The sequence below is a fragment of the Dermacentor variabilis genome, chromosome 9, assembly GCF_050947875.1.
Source record: "Dermacentor variabilis isolate Ectoservices chromosome 9, ASM5094787v1, whole genome shotgun sequence".
Taxonomy (NCBI): Eukaryota; Metazoa; Arthropoda; class Arachnida; order Ixodida; family Ixodidae; genus Dermacentor; species Dermacentor variabilis.
In genome coordinates this window covers 101972408-101995901 of record NC_134576.1, presented here as the reverse complement: position 1 = coordinate 101995901, position 23494 = coordinate 101972408, and the positions used below count along the sequence as shown (strand labels likewise).

At 47.3% G+C, this 23494-nt stretch overlaps 1 protein-coding gene across 1 annotated transcript in view; it reads left to right on the top strand.

Moving 5' to 3' along the window:
• The first annotated feature begins 11614 nt into the window (after positions 1-11614).
• Positions 11615-23494, top strand: part of LOC142557188 (peroxidase-like) — a 131512-nt gene continuing 119632 nt past the window's right edge. Inside the window, exon 1 of the mRNA XM_075668868.1 lies at positions 11615-11765. The gene's annotated coding sequence lies outside the window, so the exon portion shown is untranslated. The remainder of the gene's footprint in view (positions 11766-23494) is intronic.

The window sequence follows — 23494 nt, the reverse complement described above, 5'->3', positions numbered from 1 at the left end:
ATCTATCTATCTATCTATCTATCTATCTATCTATCTATCTATCTATTTATCTATCTATCTATCTATCTCGAAATCTTTGCCGTTATTATTTCCATATTATGTTGCCCTGTATGTGCACAAGATGGGTCACATTAGCGGTAAAATGGCGGACCTTCAAGAAAAAATAAACTGGCATGCGCTGTAGTAGACCTCACTCACTCACTCACTCACTCACTCACTCACTCACTCACTCACTCACTCACTCACTCACTCACTCACTCACTCACTCACTCACTCACTCACTCACTCACTCACTCACTCACTGGATCAATGTTCTTTTCCACGTGGACTGGCAACTTCACATCAACCATATGTCACGTTGAATATGCCTGTTTTATTCAACGAGAGAGAGAGAGATACATTCTTTAACGATGACGGAAATGTTTCCCAGGAATTGCGCCCGGCATGCTACTAAAGATGGCGAGGGCACTCACCATGGTTGCTTAGGGGCTTTGGTGTTGCACTGCTAAGCACGAGGTCACGGGATGAAATCCCCGCCACGGCGGCCGCATTTCGATCGGGACTAAATGAGAAAAAAAAACACCCGTGTAGTTAGACTTGAGTTCACGTTAAAGGACACCAGGTGGTCAAAATTAATGCGGTATCCTCCACTACGGCGTGTCTCATAATCGGTTCGTGGTTTTGACACGTAAAACCCCATAATCTGTAGATGACGAGGGTGACGCATGAGATAAGCCACTCGTACACAGTACGCCTGCACACAGCGCACGCAAGCAAGCACTGAAACAGACAACTGTAGCGTTCGCTGGAAGCCAGTGTCGCGTACTGGAAAGCTAATGGCGCCTTTATTGCGGGAAAACCACCCTACCAGAGCTAGTTATCAACTGCCCTACCAACGCCTTTCACTGTGGAAAGGGAGAGCGGGCTGGGGAGAGCATTCTGGTGCGCGGAAATTAAGATGGTAAGGGGGAGGCTACATCGCTTAAAGCTCTTGGCTTTAACTAAAATGGACAACAGTACAGTGCCGTATAGCCGCGAGGCCTAAAAAAAAAGATGAAGTTAAAAAGAAAAGTTGTTTTTTCTTTTGCGTTTTTCATGGTAACACTGGAATTGCCTGTAATAACTACTTTGATGAACCTAATTACGTATTCAGTCGACATGACCACCGACGCAAAGTGAAAGAGTACCGTGCAAGGACACGTATGTTTTACAATTCCTTGTTTCTGATGACTAGCAGAGATTGGAACCGGCTGCAAGAGACGCAAGTGTGCTGTATAGCTGAAGAAGTGCTTTATTTAAGTCTGTAACCCTCCGGCTGTAACGCCTTTTTGACAAAGCGGGGCGCTCACTGAATAAGGAATAAAGAATACCTTGACGTGTTCTGAATACCTTGACGTCTTCTAATAAAAAATACATATATATCAAGTTAGATGAAGTTAAATGGATGTTCACTGTAAGATAAACACCGGGTAAGTATTTACAAAAGATATTCCGACCATTCGCTTATATGGCTATTTATCCGTCCACTCTAATGCACATGTTTACGTAAGCCACGTTTATGAACATGTCTGTAACGAATAGCTCCATACGTAAACGTACATAAACATTGCAACACTGTAACTTTACAATCCCATGGAAAATAGAAATCACAATCGAGACAAATACAAATAAAAATTGCCACAAATACAAAATAAGATATGAGTACTAAGCACAATAGAAATGTCTAACATTTAACACACTGTCGTGCATATAAAATAAACTACAAAGTGCGTATGTATTTGGTCCTACAAAGCATCCCAGTGGAAAACATTTTAGTTAACGTGCTGTAAATAGGACACGAGGACATAGACTTAATATCTACATTACTAATTTAATTGCTACATGATTATTTAAAATATACCTGATATGATAATATAAATTTGCGTGCAAGCCTTATTTTGAGTGGAATTGAGTTCCAAATTTTAGCGCCATTGAATTGAACTAGCGCCATTGAATTGAACTAACCTTTTGCCGTCTACGATATTGCAGGTAGGAAGACTAAGGTTTCCACTGGCTGCGTGTCTTGCTTTACGGTTTGGTAAACAAGACATTCCTAATGGCAATGGGAAAAACGCAGTTTTATCATTTTGCTGTGGCACATGAACGTCAATATCCGAGCATTTGCAAACGATTCAGTACTTGGCCTATGAAGAGGCGAAAGCGTTATAATTCCCAACGCGAGTTTTTGCAAACGCATATACAACTGGTGCTACGTGCGTTAAGTAAGTGAGGCCCCACACATTTCGCTACAATAACTAACTGTGAGTGAAACAAAGAAAAATATAAAGAACGCAGTACGTTATATTGAAAGTAACCTCCGGCTTTAATAAGCGTAAAACACTGAAAGGTTTTTAGATACCAATATTAACTTGTTCTTTCCAATGCAAGCTTGTGCCCATTGCGACATCCAATATTTGAACATACAAACGTGATCAATGGGTTTGTCATCAACATTCAAGTACAGAAAACTATAATCTGGATTTCTTTTCGTGAAATGAAAAAGGACGCATTTAGTTTTTCTCAGTATTTCTTGTTAAGTTCTTGCGAGAAAACCACGTGGCAGTCGGTGCTAACTCTGCCGTAATTTGTCCTTGTATTGAAAGCGAAGTAGCTCGAAATAATAATGCGGTGTTGTCTGCGTACATTGCAGTTTTGTAGTAGGACAAAGCATAAGGTAAGCCATTTATCTGCAAGGAGAATTATACAGGGCATGGTACTGTTCTTCCAGGTATCCCACAGGTAACATTTTCGTAATAAGAAGTTGGGACATAAATACAATTCTGGGGTTTTGCATGCCGTAACTACCATTCCATCATGAGGCACGCCGTTGTGGGGGACTCCGCAATAATTTTGACTACCAGGGGATGTTTAACGTACCCCCAGTGCACGGAACACGGGTGTTTTTGCATTTCGCCCCCATCGAAATGATGTTGCCGTGGCCGAGATTCGAACCCGCGACGTCGTGCTTTGGCAGCGCAACACCATAGCCGCAAGCCACCGCGGCGGGTAGAAGTTAGGAGATCAGTTACTATACATTGCTTCTGGTTTGTAAGATAGCTGAAAAAAAGAAGAAGCATAAATGTCTTGTCAGCAAAACTATAAGATTCCAATTTGTTTTAGCAATGTGATATTCGAGACTGTATCAAATGTTCTTTCTTAATGTTCAAAAAGACGCCGACGGTTATTTCATTGTTATGAAGGACTGAGTTAGCTGCGCCAGTGTAAAGACAGCTGTGGAGGCTGACCTATTGGCAATAAAGCCGTGTTGTTACGGATAAATTAATTCGTTGTCATTAAGAAATTGGCTAAGACCAAGATCTAATTATTCTTTCAATAAAAAAAGCACCGAGAATGCTAACTTCTGAGATTGGCCGTTAACTGCTCCGGTTGTCTCGGTCCCCAGATTTGTATACAGGGACCGCTCACGCAACTTTGAGTATGTATGGGAAAGATACCCTGTCGAGGGCATTCATTCATGATGTACCACAGTGGTCCTGGAAGTAGATCAATGTTGTCTTTCACAGCCATCGCTGGGATACCGTCGTGACCCACAATTCTATTAGACGGTGGTTTGAGGATTTCTGACCTAATTTAACCTGACTTATAAGACTTATAAGCTGATAAGGTGGGATTTATCTTCTGTTTATTTTCTTTTTTTTTTTGAATACGCAAGGATAGAAAGTATGTGACGGGAATTGAGCGGAAATGCCATTGCCGATATTAGTGAAAAAAAATATTGAAATCATCAGCCGTGTTCACTGCTGGGTTTTCAGGAGTAATGTACTTTTTCTCACGTATGCCCGTACCTGCACACACAGGCTTCCACACTTGCTTGGCATCAGCGCCCCTGTTGGACAAGCCTGGTACTGGCCTCGTCAGGAGGTATGCTTGGTCTACCTCCTTTAGCCTCACCTCGAGGGCATATTGTATATAATATGGCCAAATAAACATACTACATACTACATACTACATACTACGAAATACTGTTTCTTAGCTTTTCTTATCATCCCAAATGAGTTATTTCTAAAGCACTTAAACTGCATTTTATAGTAAGCGTTTGCTTTGTTTCCATCTGTTGAAGAACAAATCTTTTTTTTCTTTGATATTTCCACAATGTCACGTGCTATTCCCGGACGCACTGCCAGCTTGTAATTGCGGCCCGGATATTCGTGCGTTGAGTGACTAACTACTTTCATTATACAGTCACCAATATTTCCCATAGAACGCCGACATTATTTTCGCATAACTCTTCGAAATCTGTACGTTTCAGTAAATTGCGCACAGTACTGTAGTTTATTCGCCTGATTCGTTGCGAATAAGCATGGCAAAAAGGACATAAATAAGTACGTGGTATGAATGTCAAAGTGGGAGAGTGGGCAGCAATGGTGATGTCGTACACTCCATTGGAGATAGTGATGTTAATATCACGAATCATGTGGTCAGGCAGAGAAAAACAATTGTCATTTATTCGCGTAGGTGGCGGGGTCATGTTCATTAGATTATATCACTGATGCGGCAAAACATAGTCGGGGCATTCATGCATGGGAAAATCATCACAAATGGAATATAACTAATGGAAGCTATCAAAAGGTCTAAAATACCTTCCATGACAGAAATGAAGCCTTCTGCAGTAACGCTAAGTGGGCAGTAAACAACGCCTTGCATAGCGTCGCATTTCGAATGTGCAAATAGAGCTTCCCATTCAGGCTGGCTTCCGGAGCTATTGGTGATACATTGTTATTTAACACATTTTTTTTAAGAACAGAGAAACGCCACTGCCAAGTGAAAGACTGCTTCTAGGCAGCGATAACATTTTTTATCCTGGTATATATGCATGTGCATATTCACCTATTTTCAGCCACGTTCCTGTAACAGCGATTACATCATGTATAAAAGAATGATGCGACAGATAAATACACAGTTGGTCCAAGTTTTTCCCTGCACTTCTAAAGTTGAAATGTTCCAATGACGCGTTTTCGTGCTCAAGTCATGCTTGGTCGATTCTCGCAAGATCAAACATTATTGCTCAGGTAATTTGGGATAAGTCTTCTGCGCATGTTTTGTGCAACACCAGCGAATTGTCTGTCTTTCTCTCGTGACTTTCCGTTATTTTCACGCTTCGCCTTCAGTGCTTTGCCAGCAGTACCTTGGTAGCTGGACATAGGTGGTCTCGCTCGTACCATCACGTGAAGTTACTGGCATACACCACGGAATTCTTGTTTATACAGCCTCGACCCATCGCTGAAACTTAAATTACCAGCAAACCTTTCACGACGTGACGCAACATTGCTGTGTCGGCTGTGGGTAGAAGTAGCAAACAACTCCTACAGCTATCGTATTGGAATGGCGGACTCACCAATGTGCGCTAAGTGCAAGTGTGAAGATACCATCAGTCATCTTCTGTGCCACTGTTCTCGCTTTGATAACCAACGTCAGGCTCTCCAGTGTGTGTGCCTTGTATAGACTGGATGACATGCCATTTACGGAAGCGAAGATCTTGGGTACCTGGCCTCACAGTTCATTAGCCCAGAAAGCTGTTCGAGCGCTTCTTCACTACCTGAAGGCAACAGACTTGAGTGCCCGACTATAGACATCCTACTCCTAACTTAGTGCATGTGAGAGTGCGGTATAGACGCATGCTTTCTCTCTCTCTCTCTTTCATTCCACATTCCCCTCCCCACGTCTAGGGTAGCAAACTGGACTCAGTCTGGTTAACCTCCCTGCCTTTCCTTCTTCCCTTCTCCTTCTCTCTCTCACTCTAGGTGGTCATTGATATGGATAGGAGTGGCACCGTCAATGCCTGTAGGATTTATTAGGTCAGTCTTGGTTTCGCCGTTGCACGCATGAACTTATCTCTGGAGATACGGGAAATCAACTTAGCGATGATGTTTGATTGCGCGTTGTCCCTGGTTGGAACTCCGTGTACAACCTATAGGTCAGATCCATTATCATCAGCATTTAGGTAAGCGGAAATGGTCTTGATCACTGACGGAAGGTTCGCTCTTCCTTGTCTTAGAATCCCCTTAATTTCACATTGTTACAGCGGCTGTAATGTCGTAGCTCCGTCAGTTCTTTCCTTGTTTATTTAAGCTCAGCCGTGAGCCGACTATTATCTTTCTTGATTTCCTTGTATTCCCAGTTTCGTAGATTCCAATCTCATTTCTCAATATTCCTCTGAACTTTGTAATCAACAACCACCCCGACACTTTAATACATTTCAATTCATCTTCCATCAATTTAGACAAGTATCTTTTTAAGCGCGTCATGCTTGCGCTCAGTCGACCGTCTCATCGGTTGTAGCTCTGTTTCTATTATCGCCCTCAAGGTCATCCTTCAGCTCGACATCTTTATCTTCAACACGAGCACTTAGGTACTCCAACGCTAGGCTAAGTTGTTTTATTGTTATACGAGGTTTGTCACTGATGTTTCTGGCAAGGCACAATGACACGAAAGCACACGCGAAGCAGCGCTATCACTCGGCTTCTAAACGTGAGAAAACGAAGCCGGCTTGCACACGCAGGCACAGAAGTGACGATTAGTTGCTGCTCGACCAAGCGGCTGCCTGGACTGCTCCGAAAAAATAATAATTAAAAAAACAAGGTGTACCAATTTGCTTGATATACAATTTAGTGCATCGTAGTGGCAACTGGTGATTAAACCTGCCCTTACATCCTTAGATCTGGCTGCGCGGTCCACGTGAACGATGTTTCACGAAAGCATATTCATTTGCTTTCAACAAACCAGCCATCAACGTGTTCGATCAAGTCTTCTCTCATCAGGACGTAACAGCGTCGGAGGTGGCCTCCTAAGGGGCGAAAAGGAAATACGATACGGGCTGCATATATGCAGAAAGTAGGCCGACGGTATGAGTCCTTGGAGCGAAAGCGAAGTCATTGTGACCTTCGCACTTCTTCTTGGCTCGCGAGTTCAATAGCTTTGACCTCCACTTCGAGAGAAACCCTGCTTGCGTGCTAGCATCGTGTGCGAAGGCGTCTTCACACTTTCGCTCAAAGCCAATTGGCTTTGTACATCGCTATATTTCGCTCTCTGTCTAGAATTTGGCAAACAGAATAGTCGGGGTAGAACTACATGGAAAACTTATTTTCAGTCGCCAAGCTACAGTACGGTAAACCATCAAACGAATCAACCAGTAATAAAGGTAATGTAACTGGAAGATCTCTGTCTCCTCTATCGAAAAGAAGTGGCAGATATTATGCATATCTAAGCCACAATCTGTGGCAGGATAACGCAGGTCCAGGGCCCGCATTCACAAAGGTTTGCATTCGTAAGTGTTCTTGGCCGTTGGCCCGTCTTCTTCGCTAATAACATGTCCATCGTCAGGATTGGCTAGAATTTTCTCTTACGAACAATTCTAGAGTGACAGCGTTTCGGGAACACAGGCCCAGGAATAGCACTCAACGCAAAAAAAAAATGAGAGGTGGAGATTGTCAAGGGATAGAGAGAGGGAGAAATTTTTATTGAGTGCCAGGGATGTTTGCCTGGCCTGAAGATTTGAAGACCGCTCTTGTGGCCGCAATAAGTGTGCCGACGCGCGAAACATGGCTTAAGTCTTCGCGCACACTGTACACACTATACGAAGAAGTAGTTGGTATTATAGGCGACGTTCAAACGAATGCGGTGTAGACACCTGCGGCCGTTTCTTGAAGGGCCACTCGGCATGGGAATGTCACCTTTTGGGTCTACAATTCCAATGAGTCCGTGCTGTCACCGCGCATGACACCAGTGTGCAAGTAGAGAGTTCCATGCAACGGCACTCACGAACGTTGATCCTTCCCTTTTAGAGCATGGCACTGCATGGTGCCAGTTTCGATGAGTCGCCATGCGCCCCTCTAGAAGCCCGACCGGCTTCAACGTTGCCCGCTATGTCGAAGTGGGCGAGATACCACTGTAACACGATGTTGCCGTACGGCCTACAAGCCTCTGTATGTAACCTAACAAACATACGTCAGTAACTCCAGGCGGCACTGATGCAAGGGCTGTGAAACAGGGCCTGTATTCACAAAACGTTCTCAAACTACAACTGTCCAGTAACATAAAATTCCGGCCAATCCTGGCGCTGGACGTAATGTTATCCAAGACGGTGAGCCAATGGCAAAGAACCCTTACGAAAGAAAAGCTTTGTGAGTTCGACCCCACGATCCGAATTCACAAACAGCTCGTGAGGTGTACTGCACTTGGTCGCAACAAGTAAAATTGTCACAGCAAGCATATTATTGGCCATAGCGGCCCGTCCACGAAGAACACTTTGAAATCAAAAGCATTAGTAGTACGTCCGTAAGGTCTTCACAATTTTTGCGGTTCCTTCAGCTATGGAAGAAGCAGACCGTTTCTACAACAGCGTTTGCAGAGTCGTAGTTAGGAAAACTTCGAATCGTGATCTTAGCACATTATCAAGCAATGGCACCGGTTGGCTTAAGGGATGATGCAGTTTAGCGAACACACCCACGGTATGCTTAATATCAATCGAAATTGCACCGACACTTCTTAATAGGGTGTATGACAAGTACTGGAAGTTAGCTTTTTCTACATTTCCATTTGGTTGCCACACACAAGATCGCCGACCTCCCGCTCACGGCATAATTTAGCCGCAGATGGCTTACAAACACTAAGGGTGTAGTAAGGAAGGGATGGTGGAAAGAACAGCTGCACCGGCTCGTACGCTCGGGTTTTATTTCTACTTCTAGACCAATGTCCGTCATACTGTGCGCGTCAAACAATGCGTGCGTGTGGGGAAGCGCACTCACAGAATATCGAACAGCGGGCCATTGCGAAGTTGCATCGCAACAGCCTTGCAACCTAAACACTAAGGGTGTAGTAAGGAAGGGATGGTGGAAAGAACAGCTGCACCGGCTCGTACGCTCGGGTTTTATTTCTACTTCTAGACCAATGTCCGTCATACTGTGCGCGTCAAACAATGCGTGCGTGTGGGGAAGCGCACTCACAGAATATCGAACAGCGGGCCATTGCGAAGTTGCATCGCAACAGCCTTGCAACCTAAACACTAAGGGTGTAGTAAGGAAGGGATGGTGGAAAGAACAGCTGCACCGGCTCGTACGCTCGGGTTTTATTTCTACTTCTAGACCAATGTCCGTCATACTGTGCGCGTCAAACAATGCGTGCGTGTGGGGAAGCGCACTCACAGAATATCGAACAGCGGGCCATTGCGAAGTTGCATCGCAACAGCCTTGCAACCTAAAGATGGCGGAAGTTGTAGTTTACAGAGCTGGGGACGTTCCTGGTATCAACGATGGCAACAACGATGGCCAAATTTTGCGGACAGCTCTGGCATACTTGAAAAAAAATTTTCTGCGGAAGCCATCTGACGTTGAATGTCGACGTTAACGCGATTAGCAATCAGGCAATGCAGCGACACAACTTCTTTCTAACGCCGAAACGCATCATGCATGAGATGTTTACTCCAGCCGGGCTCCTCTCTTGTGGCGTCCACTGGACAAGCTGTGCCATCTGACGGCGCCGCCGCGAAGCTCGCGCGAAGTCATTTGCGTGACGCAGCGTTGCGGGCTGCTATGCTTGAAAAGCCCGTGTGACGCGGCTTCGATTCCGCCCAGAACCGGATACATTTTAAAAGATTCCTTTATTATCATTATTGAAGAGGGCCCCGCGAAAGATGTGTTAGTATGGACACACGTACCACAAAGTGAGTAAAGTTCCCAAAGACCACTAATAGCATTAACAATTTAACTGGTGCGTAGCTGACCCAACACCCGACAGTAAAAAAAAAACAGCTCTTTCTTTATGTTTGTTGCTTCTGTTTGAGTGGGTTCACAAGCTTCTGCCCCATGTACTTCCTGTTTCTTCAAGAGGCGGCTAAATGTGGACTTGGCAGGACAAAAGAGTATGTCAACGCAGTTGACAACAAACAGCGCCGAGGATTACCGCCTGCGAGTGGTCTATCTGCTGAATGCGAAAAGATTCTTCGTTCATTTGATTAGAGCCCAGCCCTTCACTCCTATTTTGGTGCTAATTTGTTGACCATTTTCCGGGTGCTAAGTGCCGCCCAATGAATGTGCGACGCTCATCGAAGTTTTATTCTTGTGTTGTTCTCCCCCACCCCCCCCTCCTATTGTTTTTTATTAGTATTTGATCTTCTTCTTAATCTCTCTGTTGTTGTTCGCTCACTATTATTTTTCTATCTACCTTTTCTCTTGTAGAGCCGGCAGGTACAGCGTCCCTCCTGATGACGGTTGCCAGCTAATTTCCTTTCTCTCTTCGCCGTGTTTGTTTTTATCTGTGCAAACATAATAATAATAATAATAATAATAATAATAATAATAATAATAATAATAATAATAATAATTGGACGCTGGGATAGAGGAAGGGGGCTGTAGAGAGCGATGTGGAATATATTGCGGAAGTTTCGAGCTAATTCAGAAATGCTTGCGTTCTTCTGCGCGTAGTCAGTAAACATTTGCTTCTCAGCGACCTCCGCCTCACGGTCGGGATCAAAGGCAGCGGTCGCTTCGCAAAATCTGGTTCCCGGTTGACGATAACATCGCACACATACTCACGCATCCAATCTGTTGACACTGGAACGGTGACACGCATCGTAAGTAACTGCGTATTCAAAAACTTTCCCTCGAATTTCGAAGAAATGGCTAGAAATGAGGTCAAGTCGACTGTGGCGGCGAAGCAAATAGAGGGCTAAAAAAAAAAAAAAAAACGCAATCGACCCTTTTTTTTTTTTTTTTTTTGTAGGCTGAACAACTTTCTCCGGCGAGACCTCTCGTACAATCGCGGCCTGGAGCGTTCGCTTATATTCTTCCTACGGAAGCACGGAACGGAACCCCAATGTGGAAAGCCACTTACTCCCAGGACCTCTTTTATAAGCCCGGCTGTCGTACCGTTGTTTAGTGTCGGAGGTCAGAAGTCGCGATCCGACTCCCGATTGCCGATATAGGCGCGCACAACTGGTTCAGTGTTGACACTGCCGTCACGGCGGTGACACGTCGTAAATCGACGACGCTGCGGGTGATTCTTTTTTTTTTCCTTCGAATTTCGAAAGAAACGGGTAGAGTCGTACGAGGCTGGAAGTCGACTGGCGACGAAACGAAAATATACAGCTAAAAAAAAAGCACGCAAGAAAAAAAAAGGCGTCCTTTCTCTCAGTGCGGAACACACTTTCTCCGGGGAAACCTCCTGAATACGGAGACCGTTTACTTCCTCGTATACGGAAGCGAAGAAGTAAGGAAGGGGAATGAGGGTGGGCTACTCCGGGGGGTGGTTCTTCCGCAGCAAAGCGGCTTTCGTGGAGGTCCGCGCGTTGTGGGGGGTCAAGGCGTGGCGTCCTTGAAGGGGGGGTGTACGGAGGGGGTGGGGTGCCGGGGAGGTTGCACCTTTCTAGCCGCCACTGCCGCTTCCGAGCCGCGCAAGCCGTCGTCACCACCGCCGACGCTCTAGCGCCTGCCGCCGCCGCCGCCGCTCACTTGAAACCACTCTCGTCTCGACGACGACGACGAACGACGACGCCGCAAACCGGCTTGGCGCGTCGAGGGCGAGGGCGGCGTGTCGTCGTTCCGCTAACCCAATTCCAGCGGCTCGACTCCGACGCTACTCGGCCGAATACTCTCACTGTGTGCGCCGGCCCCTTGGATAGCCGCCGTTCGACGACGGGCGAGACACTGCCTCGCCGCAGCCACGCGCTTCGCCGACCACGACGACTGAGGACGAACGGAACACCACGCAAGGTGAGCAGCGCACGGTGGCCGCGGTCGTGCCCCCCCCCCCCCCCCCGCCCGCCTGGCTGCCCGCCTGGCGTGGCCGCTCTTTTTTTTACTTTCCTTTCACCACGACACTGCGAGGACCGACGATGGAGCGTGCGCTGAGCTTCTACGCTGTGAGCTCTTGCGCGAGATGCGCGCGCGTGGATGATGTGTGATGTGGATCCTGCCCTGGCCCCCGTGGTTCCGAGGAGCGGGGGAGGAGCGCGAACCCGGAGGTTCTAGTGCTTTGTGGGCGGAGTGCTCCGGTGATCGATCGCGACACTTCTACATTGAGAGCTCGTGTTTCGCGCGTTCCTATAGAGAAGGAAGAGGCCAGCTTTCGTGTTGCATTCCAGTGCTAGACGAGTGAAGCTCGGTCCTTGGACTCGGGAGCGAAGGAGGAGCGCGAGCCCAGCGTTGTGCGCTTTATCGGAGTCCAGCGGGAGTGGTTCGCAACTAAAGATGTTCTCTTTCGCGGTTCTTGCGGAAATATCGAGAGAGTCTTTAAGTTATGCGTGCGCGATATGCAAGATGGTTCTGTTGTAGACTGCTCGACCGGGGCTCGACAGTGACGGATGAATGCGAGCGTGGCATAAAGACGTACGGGCTTTGCCGGAAAGCTTCAACGGTGATATAGCGTAGCTTTCGGAAGGTCTGGCGTTGCGGTTAGAGAGAAAAGAAGTCCCGATATCTTCACGTTACTCGTACGGCCAGTTTATTTTCTTTCGCGCGAGTCGCTGGTGGGAAGACAGCGCCGCAGAATATCCGGCATCGTGTAGAGCTGTTCTTCATTCTTAAGAACACCGCACACAGTGTAAGGCGGAAGCGGGATCGTGCTAAGAGGAAGGTGTGCAGACCGAAAGCCGTCGAGATTCGAATGACGACGATTTTGTCCAACGAAGCGAAGGTTGTTTGTTGTTGGCGCTATCGCCGGAAAGTGGCGCTGGTGTCATCGGCAGTTGGATAGCCTTCCGGAAGGCCGTTTAATCCGCGCAGTGCGCGTGGCCTAAGGGGGACAAGGATGGAATCGATATGGCAGAGTACAACAAGCTCGCGCTTCCAACTGTTACGGAAGGAACGTGCTTTTCCGAGAGGTACACGCTGCGCGTACAGCTTTGTCGCTGGCTAATCGAGCCGAACAACGATGAGCTAAAATGGGACAAGGATGGGGCGATCGCGCGTACGCGTCCGTATGCGCAAATAGCTGTGAGATCTTGCACGCGCTATTGAGAAGCTCGGAGGGTACTCGTGAGGGAGTAGCGTACAACCTGTGATGAACCACGGCCGGTTAGTTGGACGCCGGAAAGAAAGAACCACTCTGTAAGGAAAATAAGCGCTGGTTAGAAGGCGCGCACAGGTTGCCGATGGGGCGAACACCAAGCGGACATCTGCTCTCTTAGGATGTAGCGTCTAATGTTACCGCTTGAGTGCTATTGACGTTGGTATCCGCATAGGCATGGATACGATGGGTGAGGGAGTGAAACTTATGCCATCAAGAAACTTGTGGGCCATGGGGCACGAGTCGCTTCCTCAACGACACGGATTGCCTGAACTTATGCCGCGCATTCCTTTCTTGCTTCCATCGTGAGAACAGAATATTTCTTCCATTCGTAGCTTTCTTCAAGAATGAGAAAAGAGGGCGGGGGGGGGGGGGAGGCAAGCACCCATGGCTTTAACTACCGGGCCATGCAGAGCGAGCAAACGTCAGAACAAATACAATGTACCTGCTGTATATAGACGGTTGTAAACCAAGGCGGAAATGGAGGAGCTACGAGGGGTTCATTCCTAAATGAGCTGGTTTATTGGTCATTGCTACAGTACGTATAAAACGAGGTTGTCTACGTTGTCTAGGTTGTCTACGTTGAAACTTGTTGGATAGCAGATCGCAAGCTAGCGCACCAAAGGAACGGTTCCAAGGGGCCGTTCCAGCCAACTGAAACCGAGTTATTAAGCTGGAAACCTTTTTACGGAGGATACGGAAGAACGACTGAGACAAGTGTGCTGCACGGTGTCCTCCTCAGAAGTGACTACAGCTTTGCGGCCGATTTGCTGGCGCCGGAGCGTCCGCTCGGCTAACCAAGACAGTCCGTCAACTGCACAATTGCTTAACAGTGGCGAACAGACGTCAGTGCACACGAGGTCAGAAAGACCGGCGGATACTTGATTCGACGTTGTCGTCGCCGTGGAATCGACTCCGGCATTCGTAGACCAGCTGTCCGAGGAAAGCTGGTCCCACAGTTGCAAGGGCGTGATGCCTGGAGGACACGTTTTTGTCCCCGCGGATGAACAGCGTGAACGTCGCAGCAGCAGCAGCAGCAGCAGCAGCAGCAGCAGCGCCGTTTAAGGAAGTCAAGGGAGGGAATGACTGATACCGTCGCGAGGGCGCGCGTGTTCCTACCTGCACCGGTGCGTGTACGTCGTACTGCCCACGCAGTGTGGGTTTGTAACACGCGTACCCGCTCCGAAGGTCGCCGTCGTGTGCGACCGAGCCGGGCTCTCTGGTGCTGCAGTTTCGTCTTTCGTACTCGTATCTCGCGCTCAGCGAAGTATCCGGCGGGTCTACTTATCACCCGGTTTTGATAGAGTCATTAGCGAGTAATATCAAATTAGTTGACGCTGGCAAAGTAGCCCTTCAAAACCCCGCTTTCGCTTAATGCAAGAAAACGTTGGTTGGTATAGAGAGGAGAGAACTGAAGGCCGAAAAACTTTCTCTTCCTCAGTTTTACGTCCGAGCTACAGCTTCGGTACGTCAGTGTGGTGGCAGAAATTTCGGATCGTTATTATGTTTTTTTTTTCATATTTGGCTTGTTTTAGGATTTGCGAAACTTCCGAGATTCTGTCTTTGATTCAATTAGAACGACATGTTATCTTTCTTGACCGATAAACAGTTAACTAAACTGGAGGAGTTGCTATCAAAATTAATGTGACCTCATGAGTAGCTGGCGCGGAAACTTCAAGATGACGTTGCCACCCGTCTTTCGGTGTTTTGTTTTGCTCCCGTTTTTTTTTCTCGCGTTATTGGGTTCCCCAAGCCATTGCTTATAGTAAACGTGAGCTTAGTTACCGCATTTGGCCCTGGCCGTGGGAGATGTCGAATAAGAAAAACGTGAAATGGTTCTGCGGTTGGTCAAGAACAAAACAAAAAGAAGCATAACACATATATCGGCATAACTCTGAAGAAAGAGAACAGACCTTGCGTTTGCTCTTCGTCTGGATTTTTGTGTAAATAGTGCTTATCTGCATGCACCCGGCCCTACAGGCAAACTAATGTAGACGTCAAACAGGATATCTCGGGTCGTAATAAAAGGTTGTTCACATTCTCCGCCCTCCCCATCACACCAGCCTCCCGTTTCTAAGATCAATTCAACGAGTTTTGTGGCTTAAAGCAAAATCATAGCAATTGGAAATGACTCTGCGTATATGAAACCCCGAGTCATCGTGTCGGACGTCGTCCCCTTACGAGATCACGCAAACAGAGTGTGTTGCTGCTCAATGTCTTACTCCTTATGCGAAACATTAATCGGGACTCCCCGGGGAGCCTTTGCTTACACACTATTACTTTCGTGAGCTTCCGTATACGGCACACTGCCGTTGAGTGCCAGCATACCGGAAGTGTTTTGCTCGAACTATCAAGCCACATTGCACGAGGAACCGTACATGCACCGTCGACATCAAAGAGATGGCAAAGCGATATCAAGCATGCGACGCGACATATTTTTGAGATGCTCGGATTTGGTCAATTTGTCTTTCTCCAAAGCAATTGGTTGCTCGGAGTATGGCAGCACAACAATTCGTTGTTTATTACAGTAATGACGAGAGTTTGTGACGGAAGTCCCAAAGCCAATTGCTCTAATCTGCTGCTGTTTGTTGCGTTTAGTGTTTTCTCTATTTAAATGCTTAATTAAAAAGGTGTTGACCATCAGGAGATCGTGCCGGTTATACTTCTTTTCAAGCGAGAAATATTGATACATATATCATATGTGGTCAGTCATCAAAAAGGTAAAAGAAACACATCGTAGCTTCTCATATTTTGCACTTTCTGAGCTGATAGTTCATTCGAACGGCACAAAACACTTTTAACTTTAAGGCTGTAAAAAGAACTTTTCACAGCACACGATAACGAACGCGTACTACACACCTGAATTAAGAGAAGCTATAGTCGAAAACTATGTACGCTTCCTAACCAGCTTGTGTAAACCGATGTATGTCTGACACGAGAGTTTGAGAGCGATATGACTATTACGCCTGATTCATACAGCCCTCAAACGCCCCATCCCGTCACCGTCATGTCACCGTCTCGTCACCGTCACGTCATTGTCACGTCACCGGCATCCGTCACGAGATAGCGTTTCCTTGCCGGTTTCACCTCCGACAATGGGGCGCCGGCGACGTGGGGGGCATCGGCTAATGTCACCGGCATGCTAGTTTGGGTGAGAAAACAGCAAGCAGACGCTGTCTCGTGACGTACGTCGACGTGACGGTGACGGGAAGGGGCATTTGACGGCTGTGTGCACAGGCCTTAAAGAATATTTCATGGATATATTGTGTGCGGTCATGTCTACTGCTTCGTGCAGCTTTTGCGTTGTCCATTCTCACGTCGTCACCTTTCTTTGGCGAAACAATGTCGTCGAAAAAGGAAAACTTAAAGGAACACATAAGCAGGTGAGTTGGAAGCTGTCCATTTTGAGCAGCCCACAAATTGACAACGACAGCAACAAAATGTGCGTTGTTAAACTGTGCTTGTTCCGTCTTCCTTTATTTATTTATTTATTTATTTATTTATTTATTTATTTATTTATTTATTTATTTATTTCCCGTTGTCAGATTGTGCGCTGCTCAAGATGTCAAGAAAATTTGATTTTTCCCCGTCAACGGCTCAATCTTACCCCTTAAGAGTCTCATGTCTTGTCTCGTGTTTACAATCTTTGTCTCAGCACGCGCTTAAGCGTGCATACATCTTAACTTTTTGGGTGACGTCTTCCACATAGCGCGCTCGTATTTTACTGAGGCGCCGAATCCCATCGATCTTCACTAAACGGAGAACACGTCGATCTAAGAAAATACCCTAAGGCTGCTTCGTGTAACGGCGCAAGAGCGCACGGAACCGCGCCGCGCTTCCCGAATTGTCACACTCACTGTGCGCTCGAGACACGTGAGCGAGCAATTCCGATTATTCCATAGAAGGCGTGCCCACGCGCTTTATACATATCGAGGGCAAAGGAGAGCTTCGATGACGCCCCGCAAAGATCGTTAAGGAGAGAGACGTGTCGAAGTCGACCCGACCGTAACGGGGAAGAAGCGAACGTAATCGCCGAGCGATGCGCAATGTTCCTCTTCCGGCGTCGAACCTGGCTGAGCAAGCGCGTATATAGATTGGCGGCGGAACTTACCCCTAGCGGCAGCCAGATGAAGCACGTTTATGACGTACAAAGTGACGTCGCCCGGCGTCGGCGCGCACGTTTCGCTCCACGCGACGACCGTCTTGCGATGTCGCGGTATACAAGGTTTGTTTCGTGAGGCTACCGCATTAAACGAACTCCTCAAGGGTATGCGTTTCGGTTTGGAAACCAGCGTGGTTGACCGGGTGTCCTGAAATAGACGCGCCGACGTCTGGCGACGCTATATATGTCCCGTTAGAAATGCCGTCCGACGTGGTTCCCGCTTTATGTTTTTACTCCGTCAATTGACGCAAGCACGCCCAAGACGCCTTCGCCTACAAAGAAGCACGTTAGTTTAGTTTCTTTGTCGCTTGTGGTTTCTCGTTATGGATTCGTGGCGCGGGAAGCGACGGCTCCGTCCTTCACCAGCAATATATCATCTGTCACTGTATCGGCGCCGGCAGCAACGGTGAACAGGTTTTTCGCGCACACATAAGCGTGGACACGGATACATATATGCGTATGATGTGTGAACTCGGTTTGGATTGGGTTGCACAATTATAAGAGCGAGAAGGAGATGTTCCATTCGGACGTAATTTGCATAAAGACACAGAGTCGCCCACAAAAGTTTACGGGACGCGGGTTACACGACAAATGCGAACTTCTGTTCCGTTAAGGCGTGGCGTCTTTAATTTGAGGCATCACTTTCTAGATGGCAAAACAATTACAACCGATTGAATAATAGAATTTGAGTATATGTTTCGAGGTTGCGCGGAAGTTCGATTCTTACGCGAACCCCATGCAGTGTAAACGTATGTTCCCAAATCTACACTGAATAACAGATGCTGACTGAGAGGAATGGTGAAACATCAATTTCCGTTCAATTAAAGAAGCGCGCTCTATAACAAAATACTCCCGCCACGTAATACCTCATCAGTGCAACGGGAAGTTATCGCACCCGTTCCTGTAATGGAATCGCACAGAGATAGATAGATAGATAGATAGATAGATAGATAGATAGATAGATAGATAGATAGATAGATAGATAGATAGATAGATAGATAGATAGATAGATAGATAGATAGATAGATAGATAGATAGATAGATAGATAGATAGATAGATAGATAGATAGATAGATAGATAGATAGATGCTTTTTATTGGAAGGCAGATGTTTTTGCCGGCGTGCATACGACCACTGATATGCTACTCAGCGAAGCCGCAATTTTTCGTTGTAGTCCTTTGACACTTAAGTGTATTGTGTAGTATTTTCTTTTCTTGCTTTCTCGGTTCCTTCGTGGCTTGAGAGTAATGTTTTCTTAAAGTTTCACTTTCTATACGCTGATGCAACTTTCCGTTCGTCTTGACTTAACCTTGCTGCCTTAGTGATGTCTTTTGGGAGTCGCTCGGGCTATACTTCCTGAACACTTGCGGGCGATGTTGCACAGTTATTTGCTTTCCTATTACGTTTTTTTAATCTCTCTCATAAGCAACTTAAAGAGCGCACTCGTTAGTGAAACCGCCCTTATTGCGAGGATGTGTTGAATTGCGTTGCTTCATGCGTCATTATGTTTTAGTCACACAACGATGCATTGTTGCGGAAGACACCGCGACCTGTCCATTGCTCAGATTTGAAATATCACCTGAATATGCCAGTCAGTTGCTTCTGCGCCACCTGATGACGCAGGGCTGCTTGGCTGTATGCGTGCAGCGTTTCTTGTAAAAGTGCGAATGGCAAGGTTAGCGTAGTGAACGTTGTCTGAGCTGTTCTTTAGGGACAGCCTAATATTCGTGTCACACGTGTAGCTCCCAAAGTCCCGTTGAATATAAGGACCCTTAACGCCTTTACCAAACGCTGCTAGAAGAGTGGTTTCAAGTATTCTTTGACTGAAAGTTAGACGGAGGTCCGAGAAACGCGGCTTGAGCGTACTACTGTCGAAACATTGTCACACGCTGTGTTTTTTTTTTTTCTTCGTAGTTTTCTTTGCGAATGCCTGGAACGCTAGTGTGTGAAAGTTGCTTTCGGCATGTGACGCATCAATTAAGGCATACAACTCTTCGATATGTACTTGCGTTAGTTCCCATTAATTTAATTTTTCGTGGCAAGTTCGGATATTTCATGTACGAAAGCTTGAGCACATTCGTGTTTGTGTTGTGCCGCAGTGCCCCAGCTATCATTAAGGAAGTTCGCGTGTCGGCCAAAGGCGATTGAGAATAGAGAGAGAGAAAGGAAAGACAAGGAGGTTAACCAGAGATTATCTCAGGTTTGCCATCCTGTACCGGGGGAGAGACAAAGGGATGCGATAGATGAGAGAGACATTATAACATTCTATATGTGAAGCTGTAATCTATGCATATCTGTCAACTATCGTCAATTTCGATAGTGGTTAAAGATGTGCAACGCTCTATATGGTGTATGCTGCAAGATAGTTATCAACTATTTATACTCCGATTATCACAATGCCATGCTAAGGAGTTCGTGATCTCCTTAGCATGGCATTGTGATAATCGGAGTATAAATAGTTGATAACTATCTTGCAGCATACACCATATAGAGCCTTGCACATCTTGAACATGATCATGAACAGCAGATTGCCATTATCCCTCAAGAGAAAGGTTTATAACAGCTGTGTCTTACCAGTACTCACGTACGGGGAAGAAATCTGGAGGCTTACGAAAAGGATTCTACTTAAATTGAGGACGACGCAACGAGCTATGGAAAGAAGAATGATAGGTATAACGTTAAGGGATAAGAAAAGGGCAGATTGGGGTTAGGGAACAAACGCGAGTTAATGATATCTTAGTTGAAATCAAGAAAAAGAAATGGGCGTGGGCAGGACACGCAATGAGGAGGGAAGATAACCGATGGTCATTAAGAGTTACCGAATGGATTCCAAGGGAAGGGAAGCGTAGCAGAGGGCGGCAGAAAGTTAGGTGGGCGGATGAGATTAAGAAGTTTGCAGGGACAACATGGCCACAATTAGTACATGACCGAGGTAGTTGGAGAACTATGGGAGAGGCCTTTGCCCTGCAGTGGGCGTAAGCAGGCTGATGATGATGATGATGATGATGATGATGATGATGATGATGATGATGCTAAGGAGTAACCTGAACTGAAATGAACATGGTTGAACGTTATTCCCAAAGCTGACAAGGTAATTTGAGGAGGCACGGCACTGGCTAAAAGCTGCTACAAACAGCTTGACGAGGCAGAGGACGCGTACTATAGCTATGGCAAAAAAAGAAAAAAGCAAAACAAACTTTTCGAAGTAAAATGCATACAAAATTAAGTTTCCTTCTAAGTCTGCGCATGCGTGAACGAAGGGCTCTGTGCATATGGAAACACGACGTTAAATGGCTTGTTGGCATTCTGCCGATGTGTTCTGCACTGCTTTTCGTAGCTGGATGCACTCCGTGAAGTATAGCCGCCAAGGGTCCCGAGAATGGCTTATCAGCACCAGCCCTACCCTCCTCTTCCCCCCCCCCCTTCCGCCTCCCGCATCTGCCTACATTTCATTCGGAGAGCTAATAGCCATAAATGTCTCGCTCGTCCGCAGTACGAGGAAAGCTCTTTAGCTGCACTCGTCTGGAGCAGATCGCAGATGAGAGGGAGGGCATAGCGCGGCTTACGTTTCTATCTGCCTTCCGGTAAACCAGTTTGCGTAGTGCGCGAAGGCATTCGGCCTGCACGAGGAATTTCAATATGAGGAACGCGACAGCTTCCGTCCGCGCCAAGAGCGCTTCTTCGATAAGCGAACGCGATTTAAACACTGACAATAATTCTTAGCGGCAATTTTTTTTAGCGACCCTGGCATTTCCTGCACAGCTTTCAAAAGCAAATGAAATCCCTTCGAACGCGGAGACTGCGCCTTCTTCTCCGCCAACCCTCTCCTGCTGTTTCCATCGCTTTTCCATCGCCGAGTAAGAAGCTGGATGTACGTCACTGGCTGCACGTATGAAGCATCAGTCCTCGCGGGTAAGGAGGTGTCATCTTGGAGACTCGTACAGCGAATATACCACTCGTCAACGTTACGAGTCGTTTTCCTTTAGCTAACGTTGTCTGACGCCGAATGAGTGCGCCAGTGTTAGCTCTACAGACTTGGTGCTTCCAGGGGAGCAAAATGCGAATGTGCGAATGTCAAGCATACATCGATGATAAGAAATGTTCCGTCACTGTCAGCAATTTGCTGCAGCAAGATTAATCGTGCCTTTAGTGCGGATAACTTTAAGCGAACGGATATTCTACGACCGCGGGCTTGCGCGTCGTAGGAGAGAGAGAGAGATAACCCTTTAATGAAAGGCAGAGATTTTAGCCAGCGTATAGACATCGCTGACATGCCACTCTGCGTGGGACAGGGAATTGGGGAGAGAAAGACAGAGGCACAAAAAAAAAGGAATAAGCTTTTAAAAAAATTGGGCACTTAGTTTGCTGACTCATGGGCAACGGCGTACTATGGTAAAGACCTTCAGTGTATGTACCGTCCTACAATGAATGAGGTGACAGAATTCGCTGCGTGAAAGGTGCATGAGGGTGACAGAGTAGAACACAAACAGGCACCGCAGTTACTGGAATCGACTGGCATCAGCGACCGATCGCGTAGGCACAGATGGTAGCCCAGCCTCCGTCCACCTTTTATTTCCATATTTTCTTTTACTGCCCTCAACACATTCCCGCTGTGTCGGGCAGCAAACCACACGCGCGAATGCGTGGTTGATCTGCCTACCTGTCTTTCCTCCCCCTGTCTTGTGTAGTGCTTTTGAAACGCCAGAACGTACGGGATTGCATGCTCCTTCTCGCACACCCTTCTCCACCCTCTCCCAGCTTTCCTTTGTTCCAGTGCTACGTCTCTGCTACGTCTCTGACGCTGCGTGCCTCTGACGTCAGTGCCGCACGGCCTCGGTGGCGAAGCGGTGTCTCTATGGTACTTGGATTCGAAAAACAAACAGACTTCCCAAATCTGTCAAATCAGGAAGCTTATGCGTCCTTTGTCTCCGCTTTTCTTCGCACTGCGGCTCTTCGTCCCAAGCACAGATATCGAAATCGATAAAGCGATTTCCTCACTCCCAATAACTCGTTGCAGCCAGGTGACACCGGTTCTTTTTCTTCGCGCTGTGCTTTTCTTTAAAACACACACAAAAAAAAACGTTCGGATGCAGACAGTGTGTCTCGCCGTCTTCCCTTTTTTCGCAGCCCCTTTCCTTTTGTTCCACCCGCATCGCCGATTGCAGATGCCGAACCGCGTCAGCAGAGTGCGTTCATCTGGCTGTTCAGCGGCGCGAACTGTTCGGATGCACCGGAACGGTGTCCGTTCGTGCCAACCGGAACGGGACAGAACTGCCTCCGCGACACGGGAGCACACCGGCAGCCTTCGCAATTCAAGGCGAGATCTCGAGCAGGCAGGCGGGCGGGCAGAGGCATCTCTCGCGAGCAGCAACCGTATGCACTGGAAGGAGTCGGGAGTGCATACCGGACGTCCTTGGAAAGGGGAAGGAAGAGCGCGCGCTGCGTCGTCGATCAGTATTCCGGTCAGCCTCCCCCAGCCGCCGCCGCTTTTGTCGTCCCGTCGCTGTATATACGGTCCCCTCAGCGCTGACACGTCCAGCTCAGCGGACACGTTTGCCTCCGCGGACTCCGTGAGCATTAGTTGAGCGTCCAGTGCGCGGCCGTCACGCGCACTGGCTCGTTCTGCGCACCTCGAGGAATGACCGCGCGTTGCGCCTACCGCTCCGTGTGCGTTGTGTGTGCGTGTGAATGCGTCGTCGTCGGCTGCGACGAGTCTCGAAGGCGATGCGGAGCCCCGGCGCTATAAACTCGCCCGAGGTCATCAGCCGGCCTCCGACATACCCTTCTCACTCGATTTTTTTTTTTTTAGTTTGCGCTTCTTACTAGCGGTCCTTTGCACTTTGCGGAAAGCTGTCTACAGTTGTAGAAATGTACGATGCAAAAGTGTATTCTCCTAGTTCAATGTAGCACTCGAATTTAGGGGATGTATGACACCGGGAAGTATTCAAAACAGTAAGCGAAGTCCCCCCCCCCCCCCCCCCCCCCGCGGCATTCAAGAGACTGAGGAGACTAATGGTTTTGCCAACTGAAACAACTCCTTGCTGGATTTTCATTGGTTTATGGTTTTGCCAACTGAAACAACTCCTTGCTGGATTTTCATTGGTTTTTCTTTTGGGGAGGGGGGGGAGACACATTTTTAGTGCGGACGTTGAAGAGTCAGTATACGCATGCTTCTCGGAGGTATCGCTTCAAGGATCAGAAAGCACGCTTAGCCACATCGCTTTGCAGAAGGTGTTCACGTGCGCTTGTAGAATAGTCCAGCAGAGATCGTAG